General features: G+C 32.3%; 1 protein-coding gene across 3 annotated transcripts in view; it reads left to right on the top strand.

Annotated features, from left to right (window-relative positions):
* Nucleotides 1–19497, top strand: part of GlyS (glycogen [starch] synthase) — a 1005553-nt gene that overhangs the window by 865379 nt on the left and 120677 nt on the right. The gene's annotated exons all lie outside the window — the stretch shown is intronic.

Here is a 19497-nt window from a genome sequence, read left to right as displayed (position 1 = left end):
CAATGACTTATGCTTAACTTTCCTCCTAATCACAGAACTTGAATATGTTCTTATAAAAATTATGTTGATAACTTATGATATGTTGAGACACTACCAAATGTTTTTTTAACATCTTCATGTCTTCTCTACTACGATTCATCGATGTTTGTTTACCAGCTTCAACATATTTAGATAGACAGTCACAAAAAAATTTACATTTAACCTCCTACCAGAAATAAGCGTGAAATTTTAGGCAAGTACAATTTTTAAAAAATACGTTATGGATACAATTTAAGGATGAAGTTAACGCAAAAAATTTGTTAATAATTAGATAATATGACATTTTGACTTTCTAGCAAGAATAAGTGTAAAATTTTAAGTTTATCTTGTTGGGTTCATCGTTTAGTCTTGCTATATTTATAAGTATTGCAGGAAATTATAAACAAAATAAAGCAAACGAGTGAAAACTCATAAGAATACATCATTTAGACAATTTAGGATGAAATTAATGCAGAAAACTTCTGCACATACTTGCAAGGATTACAATGAGTATTGACAAATAAACATGTGACGTCAAGAGGTATTGAAATAAAATTTGGAGGGATTGTATTTTGTTTGTTATCTTATTGATCAATAGAAAACTATATTATATACGTGAATGTGCTAAAAAAAATTTTTTTCATTAATTGTGTATAACTTTTGGAAGGAAATATGAAATAAGTTTTTCATTGGGACTAATGACTTTTGAGATAATATTTAAAAAAGGACATAAGTTTTATGTATTCTGTCAAGTTCATAAGTTCCGTATGGTACTTTAATTTAGGTCATTATATATTTTTAAATTTCGGGTAATTTATATACATTTTTTTTTTAACTTATATATTTTTAAACTTTTTTGGTAAAATACTGCTATTATTAAAACATTTGAATAGTTTGTGTATTTCTTTTCGTCAGAGGCATTGTGGTAAGTGTGCTAGCCTTCTAGCTGGAGAAACTTGGGCGATCAGGGTTTGAATCACATTTAAAATTATCAAGATTCCTTTCTTGGGCTTTGTCGATGGGATGAGTACACAGGATACTAAAACACTTCTGGCGATAAGTAGATCTCCAGGCACTTCGTTTTTGAAGGACAGCCAATACCTGGCCAGCTCATCGAGCAAAGTCACTATTAATTATGCGTACAGCGAATTAGATGGTTTGTTGGAGAATATGTTTTTATCAAACTTGAAAATAGCTGGGGTATGCATGAGATAACTGCTGTGCCCTGTAAATAGTATCCAGTGGGCTAAATTATTGAGTTATCTCAGGGGAACTTTGCAAGTGTTCGCATGAAAGACTCATATACTTGGAAAGAAAAAAGATAATTACGGGAAAAAGAGCAAGGAAGGTAAAAATTAAGGACAACTGATATTTATTCCTGCCTATGAAAATATTGACCCATTCTTTATTTGTTTATTTCAAAAAAAACAAAAGAGTATTTTTAAGGAAATAAAGATTATTATAGAAATCTCATCTATTAAAAGCAGAATCTCTGTTTTTCACAATACTGGCCACATATTTATGTCTCAAGCTGTTGGGCACTCCATGGTTCAGATCTCAGACAATAAAATCAATAACATATTGGATAGTAATAATGTGTAAAAGATTTTTTTTTTCTAATTTTTAAAGTTATAAAATAATACCGCTGATAAAAAGTACTGTAACACTTACTCAGGCTATGGCTACTAATAATGACCACAGGAACTTTCACATTTTTTCTTATGTTTAAAACAAGTTTGTTTTTGTGCATTGTCTACTGCATTTTAGTTAGTAAATCCATGAAATTGGTAAAAAATATAGAACTGCACATTACAAGTAGCCAAAGAATTCAACAAAATTGGTTTAACATACATAAAAATAATTTATGTAATTGTTGACGACTTGTACATCAAAATTGAATAGCTTTTTTGATAGTCTATCTACGTTCATTTTGAACGAGAACATGAGGTCACGATGCATAATAAATAATAAACTTATGCATCAATCCATTTTATTCTACATATAATATAATTTATTATTTCCAACATAGTAACAGAGCACTAACAAAGTTTTTTCTTAAATTTTTGACACTCTGCTTGAGTATCCCGTGAAAATCGACTAAGGACAAAGTCACGTAAAAGTTTTAATTAAGCCGTAGAAAATTTAAGGAATTATACGCAAGCAATCACAGATAATAAATGTATTTATTCAGTGCTAAACAAAGTATACAACACGGTTACCAGTAATCTGGTGGTGAAAATTTAGTGCAAAAACTGAAGTATGTAAATGGCAAGTGAATAAGAGAAATTAGCTGTAGACAAATGAAATAAAATATTCAAGTAAAAGTTTTGTGGAAGTATTAAGAGAAGTACTTATAATAAATAAAATTCTTAAATAGTCTAGCAAGTACGTAAAAGAAAAGTGGCTGACAGGGCAAAATGGACGACGCCATAACTCCTGTGTTTAACGATGGGAAGTTCAGCAGTTAAAAATTTTAGATTTGCTGATGTTACTGGACTGTAATGAATGTTAACAACAAACTACCTGGGCAAATACAAAAGTCACATGTGATAGAGGTAACCCTGAAAATCGATTATCACAATTACACTGTTAAACAGACAACTTGAATACATAAGAAGAAAACAATATTCCTTATAAGATGATGCAAAATCTTTAAAAATATGTAACTGAGTAAATGATTAATCATGAAAAAAAGCAAGTTATGAGACTCTGATAGTATAAAAAAGTTCTTTCATAAAGTTTAAGTAAACAGTAAATAAATTCAAAGCTGCTGGAGAAAAAATTGTAGCCTAAAAAGTGAGAATCATGTTCACAGCGTTTTCATGAAGATAAGGCTGCATCAGATACTATATAAATCTAGTACCTGAAGAACAAACTACTGTGTAATTCGTAAAATCAAAGTAAGGAAGAAAATCTCATAAAGAAAAGTGTAGAAAAAGAAAAATAGTAGTTTCGTGCATTTCATACCCAAATAAAAAGACAGTATTATAAATAAGAAAGTTTTAGACGTATGGCAAGATAATGTTATCAAGACTAATTCAACCATCAACAAGGTGCCCAAGCCAGAGAGACACAGAAAGGCAAAGAGAAATACAGAGATAATAATAGATGCAAAGCTACATACAGAAAAAATAGTATAAAGGCAAAGGCTACAGAAACAGAGTGAGGGAAAAAAGTTAACAACAAGAATAGCAGAACTTGTCAGAAGCATGGTCCATGCAAATTGAGCATGAAAATCAAAAAGTTAATAAATGTTTCACATTTAATTAAATTGACTGGTTAGTAGACAGTGGTAGTACTGACTTAATTGTAATAAGAATAAAGTTTTTAGTGAGTATATCAATTTCAACAAACCTTTATATGTAAATTCTGCAGAAAGAAAAAAAATACGAAAAGAAAGAAATAAAAAGTAATTTTGTTAACCATTGGTATAAGTCACACAATAATTTAAATAAGGTTTTTTTGTTCTCAAATTTAAGAAAAAAAAGTTAAAGTATATCACAAATTCCGAAAACTAGCAAAATTGTAGCGACCGAAAATATAGCAAAAACATAAATCAAATCATTAAAATAACGTCCAATGGTGGTACTGTCAAATTTCGTATTTATCGAAAAACAAAACGACGTTTCGGCCCTTTGGACAACGTCCCGGCCCTCATTAGGTACAAAAATCTATGAGTAATAAAAAATTCTTTACAATACAAATTTTAATAAATACAATGAACGCAAATTAAGTAATGTGTATAATATACCTCTGACTCTTACAAAGAGGATGTAAATTTATATTTTAATATCATATTATAAAATTTAAATCTAATACGGTTTTTTTGATTAATTAAATAAGTTTGATGAAAATATTTATAAAAAAAACTAATCTAAATGCAACGGACTAATAAAAAAGCATAAAAATGACTTTCCTATCCATATCATTGTCTCGACACTGAATTCACCAAGTTATATTTTTCAAAATTTCTTTCTGATTTTTTAATTCAGAATATTCCACTGGCAAAATCACACGTTAAAAATAGTTATGAGTTAAAAAATAAAATAAAAGATATTATCATTTTACCTGGTTACACTGCTATCAGTCTAGATTTTGTTAGTTTGTTTACTAATACTAGTGAAAATTTAATCATAAATGCCATAAGACATTTTTTAGAATTCTTAAATGGTAAAATCAATGTTTCTCTCAATGAATTTTGCATAGGTGTATCTTTGATTTTGAATTAAACTTTATTCCATTTCAACACCAAATTTTATAAACAAATTTTTAGCTCTCCAATGGGCAGTCCCTGTAGTCCAGTGCTATGCGATCTTGTAATGCGTTTGCTTGAAATTTCATCCTTAGAGAAGTTATGTTTTGATGTTCCACTGTATGTGCGGTATGTGGATGATATTCTCATTTGTGTGACTACTAAATATATTAACTATACTAAAAACATTTTTGATATCTATTGTCTGGAATAACAATTCACTGTTAAGACATGCAACAACAACAGCATTAGTTTCTTAGATTTAAAAATTATTATTTAACAAAATAACACGGTGCTATCTAATTGGTATTAAAAACCCACACATTCACGCCGATACTTGAATTTCCTCTCCCACCGTTTAATGCAACAGAAAATATGTATCATTTACATATTAATAGACTTTTCTATTAGGTCAACAGACACTTAACTTCATAACGATAAATTAAAATAAATCAATGGATTTTTACTAGCTAACAAATATCCTCAAAAATTTATTGATAACTTCCTAAACAAAAAAATAAATACCTTAAACAACATGAACATGACTGACATTTGCAATAGAAACAATAACAATTATAAGGTAATCTTATTATTACCGTATATTCCCTACTTGCACTGTCCTATCAAATATTTTTGTATGAAGCTTCACATTGGTCTTGTATGCAGTTTAAACAATAAATTGAATTCGATCTTTTCACTTGGAAAAGATGTAACCGAGCCACTCGATAAAAATAATGTCGTTTACCACATACCATGTGCAAGTTGTAACTGCTGTTATTGCGGTCAAACATTGAGAGCTTTAAAATTGAGAATGGCAGAACATAAAAGAGACATAGAGCAAAAAAGGATACATCTGTACGATCACAACATAGCATTGAATTAACGCACAACTTTAATTTCGATAAAATAAAAATGTTAGACACAGAACAAAAGTATAAAAAGCGCCTGTTCTCCGAAATGTTAAATATACATTATTTTAATAATAATATTCATAGACAACAAGATACAGAAAAATTATAAAATTGTTACAAGTCTCTCGTTAAGTCAATTAAGAAAGGAGGCTAATTCTACGCACATGATTTTGGGGCCCCTTTTATTTATGGTATTAGGAAAACATGATCTGTTTTCGCATGTCTCACAAGGAACTGCTTGCGATTTTTATTTGATTGTATTGTGTGCGTATATAGTGTCATTCGTATATGTGCAGGGTATAAAAGCAACAAAACTTGAAACTCTGAATACATTACGAATTCACATTTCCTTTGTAAGAGTCAGAGGTATATTATACACTTTACCTAATTTGCTTTTATTGTATTTATCAAAATTTGTATTGTAAAGAACTTCTTATTACTCATAGATTTTTGTACCTGATGAGGGCTGGGACATTGTCCAAACGGCTGAAACGTCGTTTTATTTTTCAATAAATACAAAATTTGACAGTACCACCATTGGACGTTATTTTAATTATCAACCAACTGTCATTGTACGTCTTATATTATTATAAATTAAGTTAAATAATGAACTTATAGTGATAACACAGCTTTTAAGTGGTTTATACTGTACAAAAAGTTGTTTCAATTATGTTAATTAAAAATATGATAACTGTACTGATAAAAAAATTGACAATAAACTGAAAAATGAAAAATAACCTATCAAAAAATCTCACATGGCATGAGGCTGCATAAATCTTAAGTATTTGAATACTTTAATTAAAAACAAAATGATGGATGGTGTGCCAAAAAAAAATTACATGATATGACTGGTAATAATGAAGAATATTTTTTTATCATTGATAGAGATTTATATAGTAAATGGGCAAAAATCTATTGTATAAAAAAAAAGTCAAAAACAGTAAGATACCTTTTTGATTATGTACATTGAGTACAAAAAAGTTTATTAAAAAAGTTAATAAGGTACAGTGCAACAATGTGAAAAAGTGTTTTAGCAAAAAAATTTGTTACTTTATTAAAATCACAGCTATTGAACTATTGCTAGTAACTTTCTTCTGTCCAACATTTTAAAAGTATTGCGAAAAAAATAGATCGACAATGGATAAAAGTAGTTGTTTGTAAACATTTTTTGGTATTACGCCTAACGTTAAACATTCAAAAGTTTGGGAGTATAGTATTTGTACGTAAACCGCAAGTTGAAAAACAATAATTAGGACGATAAGGCTGAGATAGAGATATTAGTTGGTTTGGCGCTATATGGTTATAGAGTACCAGTAAACAATAAAGTTATAGTAGCTAGATAAGTTAAAGTAAAGAATATTCAATATTATTGAAGTTATTTTCTGAAGACTTAAAATAGGACAGAGTCTGATCTATCAAGTAAAAGTGAATTTGATTATAAAAACATTGAAACTATTAAATATTAAAAATAATGATTATAGAACTCGTGATGAGGGTAATTAGATAATAAAAGTAAATTGTAAAAAACTGCCATTAAAAATAAATCTCGAAAATTAAGTTCTACAAAACCAGAAAGAAAAAACATTTTTATTGAAATATAAGGTAATATAGTTACAAATTTTATGTATGTTTATTGTTTTTTTTATATTCAATAGCCATTTCTGAGAACTATGCCCAATAGGCTCTGCATTTCTGTGTTACGCTACATGTAGTTGTTATCGTCATTGGTATATAAAAACCACCTCAGATTTAATGTGATCAATCATTTACACAGCAATGGAAACCTTACTTTACATGGCTTTTAAACCATTGGCCAAAAGTTGGAAGTATGCACATGAATAATTAGTTTTTTACAGATGCGAGCCAAGTGTGTCAAGATCAAGTCTCGAACTCTAAAGCCTGTGTTATCAAGCTCCCAAGCTATAAGAACCAGAACCTAAACCACCGTGTTCCGATGGCTGCCTAACGTTTAAAATGTTGATGCAAATGTACTGAATACGTTTGAATAGGTGCAAATTTTTAAAAAATGCGAGAAACGGGATGAAGCCGTAAATATTGAAATAGAATATTTTATTGAAAACAAAACGTTAGATATAGTTGAAAAGCTTACAGACAAAAAAAGTTTAGACATGAAATGCATATTTAAAAGAACATTTGGTAAGACAGTTAAAGCCCAATCTGATAGTTGCAAAGAACAAATAGAGTATAGAAATTTTTTGCAGAACTTATAGTTGTTAGTGAAGGTGTGAGACCAGATATAAGATACAGTGTAAGCTATCATAATAGATTTTAAAATTTTTATAATTCAACTTACTCTAAGTATGGAATGAGAATATTATCATATTTTGTGCTGACAAAATATATTAAAAAAACATCTAGTTACCAAAAGCCGCTAAAAATCAAATTTCAAAATGTTTCGCGTTATGATAGTAAAATGTTGGCCTACTGTCTTATAAATTAAACAGCCACCTAAAAATTTTTGACTTAATCTCAAAAACATACCTAGAGAAAATTTAATAATACAGTTTAAAAAAAAGTTCTGACTCAAAATGATTCAATTCGTCGTTTAAACATAGGCTTCATAAGATACCGTTTTCTGAGGAATGGCCTATATAGAGGAGAGTAGGGCAGGTGAAGAATAGTGGTACAGCGTAGCACCCCAACTTGTATTAGTAATTTAAGATTTGAAAAATCAAATTTTAGTATAAAAGCAACATAAAATACTTATATTATAATTCTCTATGTTTTCGATGTCAAGAAATAATGTTTTCTGGTCATTATAGAATTTTAAAATTTCAAGTTCTAAAAAAGGCTGGCTTCATTGTTTATTAGCTTGAAACAACTTGAATACAACAGAAATTAGTAACAAAAATAGGTGAGCTCGATAGCTTAAGTCTTTAGCTTTCAAACGTTATTTTATTTCTAGTTGAACTAAATGATGTAGTAACCATATAAAATGAATCAAAATAGGGCAGGCGTAGAGCCTCAGGTGGAGCATGGCCAGCAGCTGCGATGTTCTCTGCACCAATCATCAGCTGATCATGCCTAACATATTCTGTGTATAAATATTATGTACCTTTAGTATCTAGAAGCACAATACATAGTTGTTTAAACCGTAGTTTTAGTTAGTGTTACATAGTTCGTACAATATAAAAAAAATCCGATGGTTAGTAACTATAAAACAAGAACTGATGAAGTCACTTAGACTCATGAATAAATGCTTCTGGCTATTAAAGCAGTGTTTGATGGAAAGTTATGCAAAGACACCGCTAATGAATTTGGCATCCCCAAGTCTACTCTTCAAAATAAGGTTAATTTGTACACTAAGAACCCTATTCATAGATTTAAATCGTTAGTCTGTTATGCTATTAAATTAATAGCATAAAGTGAAAATAAAGTTCTAGTATTAACATCCAGTCTTACCTATGAGCAAGAAAAAGCATGGGCAGATTATATTTCTGAGATAAAGATTAAACTAATAGTACTTTTTGGGCAGAAACTGAGAAAATCACCATTTGATTATGCTGAAAAATTAGGGATTTCTTTTTGATTTAATAAAGATGCCAAGAAAAGTTAATAGCAGAGAAAGTAAAAAGTATTAAAATAGAAAAATTTAAAAAAAAATTATCAAACTTATTCATCAAATCTATAAAAACATTTACTCAACTACAAAAGTGTCAGCAACACCCTTAAAATACTGTGGCAAACAAAAAATGCAAGACGTTGAGTGATTTGAACCAAGACCAGTTTAATTAAAAAATGGACTTATTCAAGTCTAGTCAATTGTTTTGTTGTAACTCTTCGACCAACAATAGTCTTCAAACTAAAAATGTTTTTAACTGCAATAACTATAAGTAAGGCAACAAAATGTATCATGCTGTACCTTAGTAATTAATTAAATATAAGTAAATGTACTTTGTAAATGATGCCAAATATTTGCTGTAATACAAAATTTTGTTATTTGTTTAACAATAAAAAATAACAATAAAAATTAATCATTCATTTAAGGACACTTAGATATTGGATGAGTAACATGTAAAAGAAATATTAGCAAAAAATAATATAATGTTCCCAGGCTATGCCTGCCCAATGGAGTACCACTCTCCACCCATCGCGTCGGTAGGTCAAGTAGAGAAATTTCAAAGGGTATTATTTTTAGTTTACTAGCTTAGAATCTTGTTTGATAAAAAAATTTTTGATTATGGTTCACGATTATACTTTAATTTATCCATTATTTTAAAATTCAAACTTCTCTTTCATCTCATTTCTACGCTTAATTTTAAATTAAGGCACCACAGCAACCCCACCCTCCATCCTTATCAGACACAAGTAACAATCCACTCAAAATTGTAATGGCGACAATATCTAAGTAATAATTGGTTGATATTCACAAAAAATTTTCCATTAAATAACTTTTGTACCCTTGTGATGTTACCTCCTATTTGTAGCTATTGTGTAATGTAGTGGTTAACTTTTCTTTCAAATTATATTTAAACATCAATTTCGAAAGAAAACTAATAAGTTTTGTTTTTTGACAAATAAAATTTTTAAATAATAACTTTGTTGGTATCTTAAACAAATATAGAAATATTTATTTCGTTTTGTTACATCTAATAAAAGATATTTCATAGTATAAAAACAAAAGTAGAGTGATACATTTCTTTTCTTTTTTAACAAAAATAGTTATTTATCACGATTATACGTTAAAAAATGAGTTAAAAAAAAATCGTTTCTTTAAATTAAAAAATTATTAACATACTGAATGTACACATGTCTTATGTAAATAATGATATTAACCATACAGAGACAAATATTTTGTCAAAGTACTCAATTTTGAGTCAAAACTGTAGGAACTATATTTTTATTATGTTAGCTAATTATCTGTCCGTTAAAGAGTTTTTTCTATGAAACAGCAGAAGAAAAATATGTATAAAGCATCAAAAGCAATAAAAAATAAAGGAACGGAGACAAAAATGGGAACATTCTATTGCAAAATTTTATATACTGCAGTTAAAAAAGCAATGTAGAAAGAAAAAGTGTTATGCAAGTAGCATAACAAATCAAGTACTTAAATCAGAATAAAAAATGATGTTCAAAAACTTATTAGAGAATAAGACTTACATGATTAGAATATGAGAAAGTATCAAAAAAATATCGTCTTAGAAACAAAATAAAAGACATATTCGAAGAAACGCAAGCTTTTATCCTAAGGAACAATAGTAAATTAGAAGAAACAATAGACGAAAAAAGAAAATAAGGAAAAAAACAAGTAGATGAATGTAACTCTTCGACATTGTGATCGGCCTAACATAAGAATAAATGACTCAGGTAATAAACTATATAAATATTTGATAAAACAAGAATAGATGATACATTTTTTCTTTTGAACAATAGTTTAATTCTTTCTTAATTTTTATGCTACCTAGGTGCCTTAGGACTTTGAGTGATTCATTAATTGGGAAATAAGTTCAAAAAAATACCTCAGCGCAGAATTCTAAGAAAGAATACCTTGGACATTACTTTTATCCCAGTAATATGACAAAACTTATTTAATAAAAGTTTACAAATATCGTTCTCGTTAATAGTTTCTCAGAAAAATGATATTTCTTACTTATTCTTGCTAGTTCTATTTTGTAAAGTTCTTTTCAATGGTTCGCCATATCTATGAATGTTAGATATTTAAAACTTTTGATCACTAGTTTGATTTCTCCTTTCATTTTTATTGAGGCAATGATTTAAAGAACTTAGGAGCGTAAAAATTACTAGTTTTTATAAGTGCATTTTTCAGGTAGAGTGAAAGTCCGAATTTAAAAATTCCAAGACAGACCACTCATAACTATTACTAAGGCTGAGCTTTTTACAAAATATCATACTTAATTAATTACATTTAGAGTTTTAGAAGAAATGATGTTTACATAGCTACGGCTTATGATCTATTTGTTTTTATATACATTTCTGCTTACAACTATAAATAAACTCTTAAGAAGATATTTTTTTATTTTTCTCATGCAACTGGCAAGAGACTTGTAATCGCAAAGTTAAAAAAAAATGAAATAAGACCCACGATATTGCTACGTTAAGTAAGTTTATCTAATCTGTTGATAAATTACAGTTAAATCTTGTATATAATTTTTGGAAGCATAACAAAGTGTAAAGCAATGTTAAAAAATAAGAGGTTACGATAAAGTAATAGCTATAAATGTTTTAAGCAGTTGTTAGTTCCTATATTAATATACTAGAAGGGTTCTGCCCCCGTGCACGCCAACTCTAATAATTATTTGACATTTTATGCTTTTCTGGGTAATAAGAAATTTATATACATGGAAAATGTATTTGTGCAACATCAGACAGTTTTGTAGAAAGGGCAGGATTGAAGAAGATTGTGTAATATGTCCTATATAATAAACTATATATAATAGTAAAAAGCTGTGCACCTGTGTGCTTTCTGTGTTAACCCGCATGACAAGATTATGACTTTGAGTTTGTATTAACTTTTTCTAAATTTTTTTTTTGTGGATTTTACTTACCTGACAAATATTCGTTCTAGTGTTTTTACAGTAATACGAATGAATAATAAATTAAAAAAATTGTAATAAAGCTAGTAAGCAAAAAGTATTTTTCAGACTTTAATTTTCTTTTTTTTGCGTCACTTATCGTGCAAATCCCTCATTGACATTTAATTTAATAAAAAATTGTATTGCTGTTAAACAGTTAAATAGTATGTGATAAAGCTTAAATAAACCAGAAAATGCTCTTGGAATAGTTAATAATACATAACGAGACTGGAACAGTAATAATAAAACTTTAAAAAATGAACTGATTATTTCAGAAGTTGACTTTTGATAGACGTTTTTTTGCATTAAAAAAAGTATAAGGCATAGTATAATATCAAAATCAATAAAATTTTTCTCATGAGCAGTTATTTAGAGAACATAAATTAAGTGATAATCTTTGTTAAAATAAAGCTGAAGTTTAAAATTATCATCAAAAATATAAAATTAAAATGCAAAGTCTTACAATAGCTTATGAAAATAGTTTATAGACGATATTTGTTTTAAAATATTGGGAAAAAGTTTGGTTTGATTCTAATAGTTAAATTATAACACTACAGAATTAATTCACATTTTTTTTAAATAATACAATTTAAAATTCTTTTGAGAATAAAACACTTATTTTTTAGACTTAGATAAAGTAACATATAAGAATGTTAATAACTGAAAAGATAACTTTTATTTAAATTTGACAACAAAAACTTTAAATAATGTTTGTAAATGTCTTTTACCTTATAAATCTAAAATTTTGAGCAGTAGTATTGTAATCTGAAATTTCAGTAAAGTTGACACATTAGGTAATAGAAGGGGTTAAAAATAACAAAATTATTTAAACATAATACTGAAGCAAAAATTATGATTCTCGAAAAAAATAAGAAATATAGTAATTACTTCACGTATAACCTTACGCACATCAACATCATTACTTCTTCTATTATGATGATTGCAATTCCAACTAGTTTTATCGTTATCTTTGACAACTAATAAATTGCAATAACGATGTTCAACGTTATTGATTCAAACTTAAAAATGCTTTTATTTTTACATGGAACTTACTTGTTGCTTTTCTTATGTGTAAGAATCCAAGTAATGTTTTCATTCAGTAAAAGTCACAAACTGTAGTACGTAAAAAAATTATTATTTAAATTTTCGTTAGAATAAAAAAATACACATAAATGTAAAATCTATATTTGTGTTTAATACAAAATAACTGTTTGGTTTTTTAATCCTGGTTACTAATAAAAAAAAAATCCAAAATAAAAAAACAATCATCAAAAATCGCCTTTAAATATTAGCACTGCTTAAGTGAGACTTTTTAAAGAAAAAGTTTTTTAAGACTATTATACAGTTAAATTATAAAGAACATGACTCCTTTGAAATCAAGTTAAGTTGTTGAAAAATGTCGACGAGAGTATAGGCACCATTAGTGTTCATATTACGTGTTGTCTTGGCACCTAAATGATTTTTAATCCTAAAAAGACTATCAGCAGGATCGCGAAATATTAATTAAATATAATGGTAGTTTTCCTACGAGTTTGAAAAGTCTCTGTTTGCGAACCGAGAGGTTTGCGGCCCGAGCCGAAGGCGAGGGACGTAACGAGGTTCGTAAAGGAGACTTTTCGACCGAGTTCCGGAAAACTGCTTTTTCGCCCGAGGAAGTACCAGCCTCCCAAAACCACCCAAGGGCGGAAAATGAAATGTTAATAAATAGCTATGCTCCACAATATCAAGTTTGTTTCTTAATATTAGCTTTGATGATTAAGGAACAAGTAAAAGGAGTACATAGTTATGTAAAAATATATGTTTCTAATTATATATAAATTATTTAACTCTCATTTCATATGCAATGTCTTATAACGCTTTGATTTGCTCCACTAGGTGATGTTGTAGCAGATAACTTAGAGAAGCATAACAAAAGCATAAATTATTTATAAGGCGAAATCTTTTTTTTCTGAAATGTCAATGGGAGGTTTGCCCGCTAAGTGACGCAAAAAGAAATAAGAGTCTGAAAAAAGTTAGTTTCATAACAATTGTTGCAATTGATTATTTATTCTATTTATTGTAAAAACACTAAAACTAGAGTTTGTCAGGTAAATAAAATCCACTAAAAACATTTTAGTAGTAGCAGTTTTCATCGAACAACGCGGCTATTTTGCGGCCCGAGGCACCTGCAAAGTAGGGCCCGAAGGACATAAGGTAGCTGCAGAGCAATGGCACTTATGTGGCAAATCCTTTTTATCCTACTGTTAATTTTCCTTACTTCAGGCATTTTTAAGAGCCTGGTGTGCCCTCGGTAGGAAAAATAGGACTCGCTACATAAGCGACATCGCTCCGTGACTGCCAAACGTTCCTTGGACCCCAACATAGCCCCAGAGACAACGGTACTTATCCGATGAAAACTACCATTTCTTATAATGGGCAAAAAGTGCAACTGCCGCTTTGCGCCCTCGGGTCACAATTTGTGCCCTCGTAATCACTTAGAGCCCACAGGCAGAAAAGTTTTTTGCACCCTACGGGCCCAAAGTACTTTTCTACCCTAGGGCCCAAAGTGATTTACTGGGTGCAAAGTGTATCAACGGGCGCAAAATTGCACTTTGCGCCCTCGGTAAGAAAAACATTATACGTGACTCGAGCATTTACTTTGTGCCGTAGTGACGTAATGTACTATTTCTTACTATGGGTACAAAGTGCAACTGCCGCTTTGCGGCCTCGGGTCACACTTTGTGCCCTTGTAATCACTTTGGGCCAACGGGCGAAACAGGTTTTTGTGCCCTCCAGGCCCATAAGTAGGTAAACTATGGCGGTTCTGGCACCCCCCCAGCTCCCCCCCTGAGGTAGTGGTGGGGGAGAGGCTCTAGCTATAGCTGTGGGTGGAGAAGAGGCGGTGGAGGAGAGGTGATGGTGGGGGCTGATCGGGCGGTAGAGGAGAGGTGGTGGGGGCTAATCGGGCGGTGGGAGGAGGGGCACGGGCGGTGGGTGGTGCGGACTACTCGGATGGTAACGTCAGGGGAAGGGGGCCTCTTCCGAATGCTGTGATGTCGGATAATATTGACAGCTCCCTTCCTTTCCGACCGCGAATCAAGCTCCGACGTCATCAGGATGGGTCCGAAAGGTGTAGGTGTGACAAGCCCAACGTATAGCGCGAGAGGAAGATGATCAAGCGTGAACGTGTATCAGTGGATGTAGCGGATTGCGTATCCCGTTCAGCTGCGACCAACGTTGGCTTACTCAACGCAGTACCTTGCCAAGTAAACGGAGCTATTATTTCTTATCTATACGGATGTGTTAGCCGTGGCCGATGACTTTTCGCTTCTTATTTATAGGCGTATAATGTTCCAGTGTAATATTTTTTTCTTAGCAAGAGCGGGTGCAACGAGTCATGCTAGGATACACGTATGTGTAAGCCGTGGCCGATAACTCTTCGCTTCTTATTTAGGCGTATAATGTACCAGCATCATATTTTTTTCTCAAGAGCGGGCGTATCGAGTGATGCGTGTTGCCAGAGAACATGTATACCATTTCATAACCGAAAGCGTATCTTAACATTGTTTGGCTTACTCCTCTTCACCGCAGTACCTCGCCAACGAATAGAGTCAATTAATACGATAAAGTAATTTTAATCGGCGCAGTAATAAGGAGGCGTGAATGAAAAAAATCGACATAGATTCATGAAGAACTAATTTATTGCATAAGTATTGTGTATCAGGTGTACATTGATTAAAAATATCGTTTTGTCGTTGCTGCTCTTTTAAAATCCATTTTTTTTTAAGCTGTAGCATTCTTCACAGCACAATGAGTCAAATCAAATTGGTGATTCATGCATTCAATATCATCCATACTGAATTATAGCAAGAGTGTTGCTGCCCTGTTGGCTGCGTCTATTTTGACGAAGTCAACTAATTTGTTACTTAAAATTTAAGAGGGATCGTGGCACAAAAAACTACTCAATTTACAAATGATTAATTAAAATCCTCCTTAAAAAAAGACAATTTTGCTGAATTTATCGGAACGGAGGATGGGAATGAACTATAGGTGAAATAAATTAAAAATGCACTGATTATGAGCCACGAACGAAGATATACTTCGTGGCTCAAGGGAAAAACTCCGAAGAGAAAAATCCAAGAGAAAAAAATTAATAAAAAATACAAACAAGTGAGGTTGAACAATAAATTTGAGATAAACTTCCTGCAATTAAGAGTATATACTTGTGTATTGCGTGTAGAAAACGTATACGTGTGCGTCCGCACGTGTCTCGAAAAACTCACGAATTGACAAACGTCGCACGGTCCGTGAAGTGGATTTTCGCCGTGCTTTATTCGCAGCACGCCGAGCTTCTTTAAGATGATGCAGATGACGATGATGATAGAAAAAGGAAAGCGTGAGAAAAATTAACCCCATAAAGGTGACTCCCAGATACACGTGTGCGTGATGATGATGAGGAAAGATGTAGAAACCAGTAGGACGAATATAATACCCAACTATGCCAGATACTCGAGATCGCAGTTGACAACTGTAGACCGCTTTGTATAGACAGATAGTTCGGAACTGACCCAAATCACCCACCCAAAGTAGTCGCGAGACCCCCCTTCCCTTTATAATTCTCCTACCCGCTGCAGTCGTCAGGACCCATCAATCCCTTATACCTTATGTGAAAAGCCGGGAAAAGAGAGAATGATGTGAGCAATTAAAAGAGGGAGAGAGACCTATGACCCGAGGACACTTAATGGGAGCAAAGGAGATGGAGATGTAGGTGCATGATAGAGAAGGAGAGAAATGTTTAGCTAATAAGAGTATAGAAAGAGACTTAATGAGTTGGCACGAGAGCGATTAATTGTACCGACTGACACAAAAGGAGAAAAGGATGAAGGTAAGAAAGAAATTGACCGACGCTTGCATATGTGAATATGTGATGAATTTTGTGTGAACTCGGTGTGTTGCCACCTTCGGCGTGCTGCGAGGTTGATCCTCCGTCGCTCACGAGGCGGTCTACGAATTTTTGTCATTTCGACTAAACATGCTCCCCCCGTTGCGAGAGAAGGCGAGCAAATCGAAAACATCATATGTGTAGCGTATTCGAAAAAGTGCTTACTGTGCGAATCGTACGATGGTAAGAGAGTGTAGTGGTGTGTAAGTGTGCTTACAATTCGAGCGATGTTTACACAAATTGGTTTAATATAAGACAGAAAACACGATCGAAAATTTAGTCTTCTTCTTGTGACGATGAGATCGGAAGTGGACACAACGATGTGACGTTGCGTTTGAAGCTCCCTTGCTCAGTTTTAACGGTGACGACTCGTACGATGCCATCAGCGCCCGGGTGGATCTCGATGACAACCCCCAGCCGCCATCGCATGCAGGGTTGATTTTTATCGATGAGGAGGACGACGGAATCGATACCGATCTCATGATTGGACTTGTTCCACTTTTGTCGACGTTGAAGTTCGTGCAAATATTCCAGGTGCCATCGCTTCCAAAAATCTTGTCGTGCTCTCGTAATGAAACGCCATGCTGACAATCGGTTACCTGGAGCACAAGAAAGGTCAGCTTCCGGAAAAAATTCAACGGTCTTCCGATTAATAAATGTGCCGGCGTGATGGCCGCTATATCATTAGGATTATTCGATATACTATAAAGTGGTCTAGAATTAAGAATGGCTTCGATTTCGATAACGAGGGTATTAAGTACTTCAAAGGTTGAGAGTTGTTCGCTGATCACTCGCTTAAGATGGTGTTTAAACGATTTTACTACCGACTCCCAAATCCCACCAAAGTGTGGTGAAAGCGGCGGATTGAAATGTCAGATGATGTTTCTCTGGACTGCGAAATGATCAGCATCGTCACGAAACTGGTCGGAGTTAAACAGAGCAAACATTTCTTGTAATTCATTACTTGCTCCGACAAAATTCGTGCCGTTGTCCGAAAACACGTGTTTGGGAATGCCGCGTCGGCCGCAAAAAACGCTTAAATGCGCCTAAAATCCTTCGGTGGTTAAATCGCTCACTATTTCGATATGCACTGCTTTCGATGCCATACATACAAACACACAACCATAAACCTTGACGCGATTACGATTCCGCAGTTTCTTCTCTTTGATGTACATCGGCCCAAAAAAATCTATTCCCACGTGAGTAAACGCGCCTGACTCGGTAACGCGTGCTGATGGCAAATTTCCCATTTTACTATGTGAGGCTATATTGAGATAGAGTAATAAAAAATGTCAGAGTAAGTCTTATGTATAGTGGTGAAAATCTATCATGCACTACTACTCAATACTCTTTTTTACCACACTTTAAGTTTATTACACACTAAGATAAATTTTATGGCAGCAGATGTGTCATGCAATAGGATTATATTCTTTCAATGTGTTTGAATAACCTACCGTTTCAGAAGATAAATCTTCTTCTGTCCTCCACGCTGTACTTTGAAAGTTCACAGCAGCATAAAAGAGTATAAGTATCCTTTTTAAAATATAAAATCATGTGCAATGGGTTCGCATTGCTTTTAGCTGTATAGTATAAGCGATATGTCCTCCATGTATTTCTCTCCGTAATCAGTTCTGGATACACACGATTTACTTGATCCAATGCAATGTCTCACAACTGAAAAAATCTATAGTGATTTTTCCACAATAAAATTTCCACAATCACGTTTTCTCTCACACACTTGAATGGAAATCGTTGACGAGATCTTAACGTTAACAATGCGTCCAATCTGGGGTTTTCTATTGGCACTGTTGCACTCTCGATAACGGGTGTATGAGTATCGTGGGGGACAACTGCTTCCTCGCTTGGAAACATCTCAACGACTGCAGCCTCTACCAGCAGATCTTTTTGTTATAAAAAATTTTAAGCTTGTAGACTTGCTTACAAAATTACAATATAGGGTGATATTCAATACGTCTCAATAATAAGAGAGCAAAAGCATGGTGTAGAATTCATTCCTTAACATGCCTATGCTGAAATAAAAAGCGGGTACGTGTTTTGATACGTAAAAATATTTACTTGATAGTGCGCATATTTATAAGGTGTTCATACTGTATTATGCGATTGCCTATTTAGAAAAGGGAGTCTCTCTTTCAGTTGCATGAGATGTGACAGACGGAGCGATAAGAGCTTAGTCAATGTGTTGTATAAATAAAAGTGACCTGTTACCATGGCTCAATTGCGAAGGTACGAGTATGAAAAAGTGTATCCGTCTGCAAAAGAGCAAGTGATAGATCTTACACGAGGAAAGCTCTGCTGAAGTATATAAAAAATAAAACTGGTATAGATGTGACTGCTGCTATAAAAACTATAATAACGGAAGGAAGAGTTCCAACTAATTTGCAAAACCGATCGTGGTAAAGAGTTTTACAAAGCAAATTTTCAAGGTCTCATGAAAAATTACAAAATTAACTTAGACTCTACGTACAGTAATCTTAAGGCGTCTATATGTGAATCATTTAATCGTACCCTAAAGCATGCTATGTGGAAAAAGTTTAGTGTAAGAGGTAATTAAAAGTGGCTCAATATTTTACAACAGCTGATAACTTCTTACAATAATCGAAAACACCGAACGATTGGTGTGAAGCCAAAAGATGTTTCAGTAGCTAATGAAAAAATATTTTACAAAAATTTATATATTCGAAAAAGGAACAAAATCAACATTGAAAGATGGTGATAAAGTACGTATGAGTAATACTAAACAAGTTTTTGAAAAAGGTTATACGCCTAATTGGTCGACAGAAATTTTTACTGTTACCCGAGTAGCACCAACAAAGCCATTCA

This window comes from Copidosoma floridanum, unplaced genomic scaffold, assembly GCF_036245765.1.
Source record: "Copidosoma floridanum isolate Cflo_tuat_1 unplaced genomic scaffold, Cflo_Japanese_pri ptg000020l, whole genome shotgun sequence".
Taxonomy (NCBI): Eukaryota; Metazoa; Arthropoda; class Insecta; order Hymenoptera; family Encyrtidae; genus Copidosoma; species Copidosoma floridanum.
The sequence above is the reverse complement of the archived record's forward strand: the minus strand, read 5'-3'. Positions and strand labels throughout refer to the sequence as shown.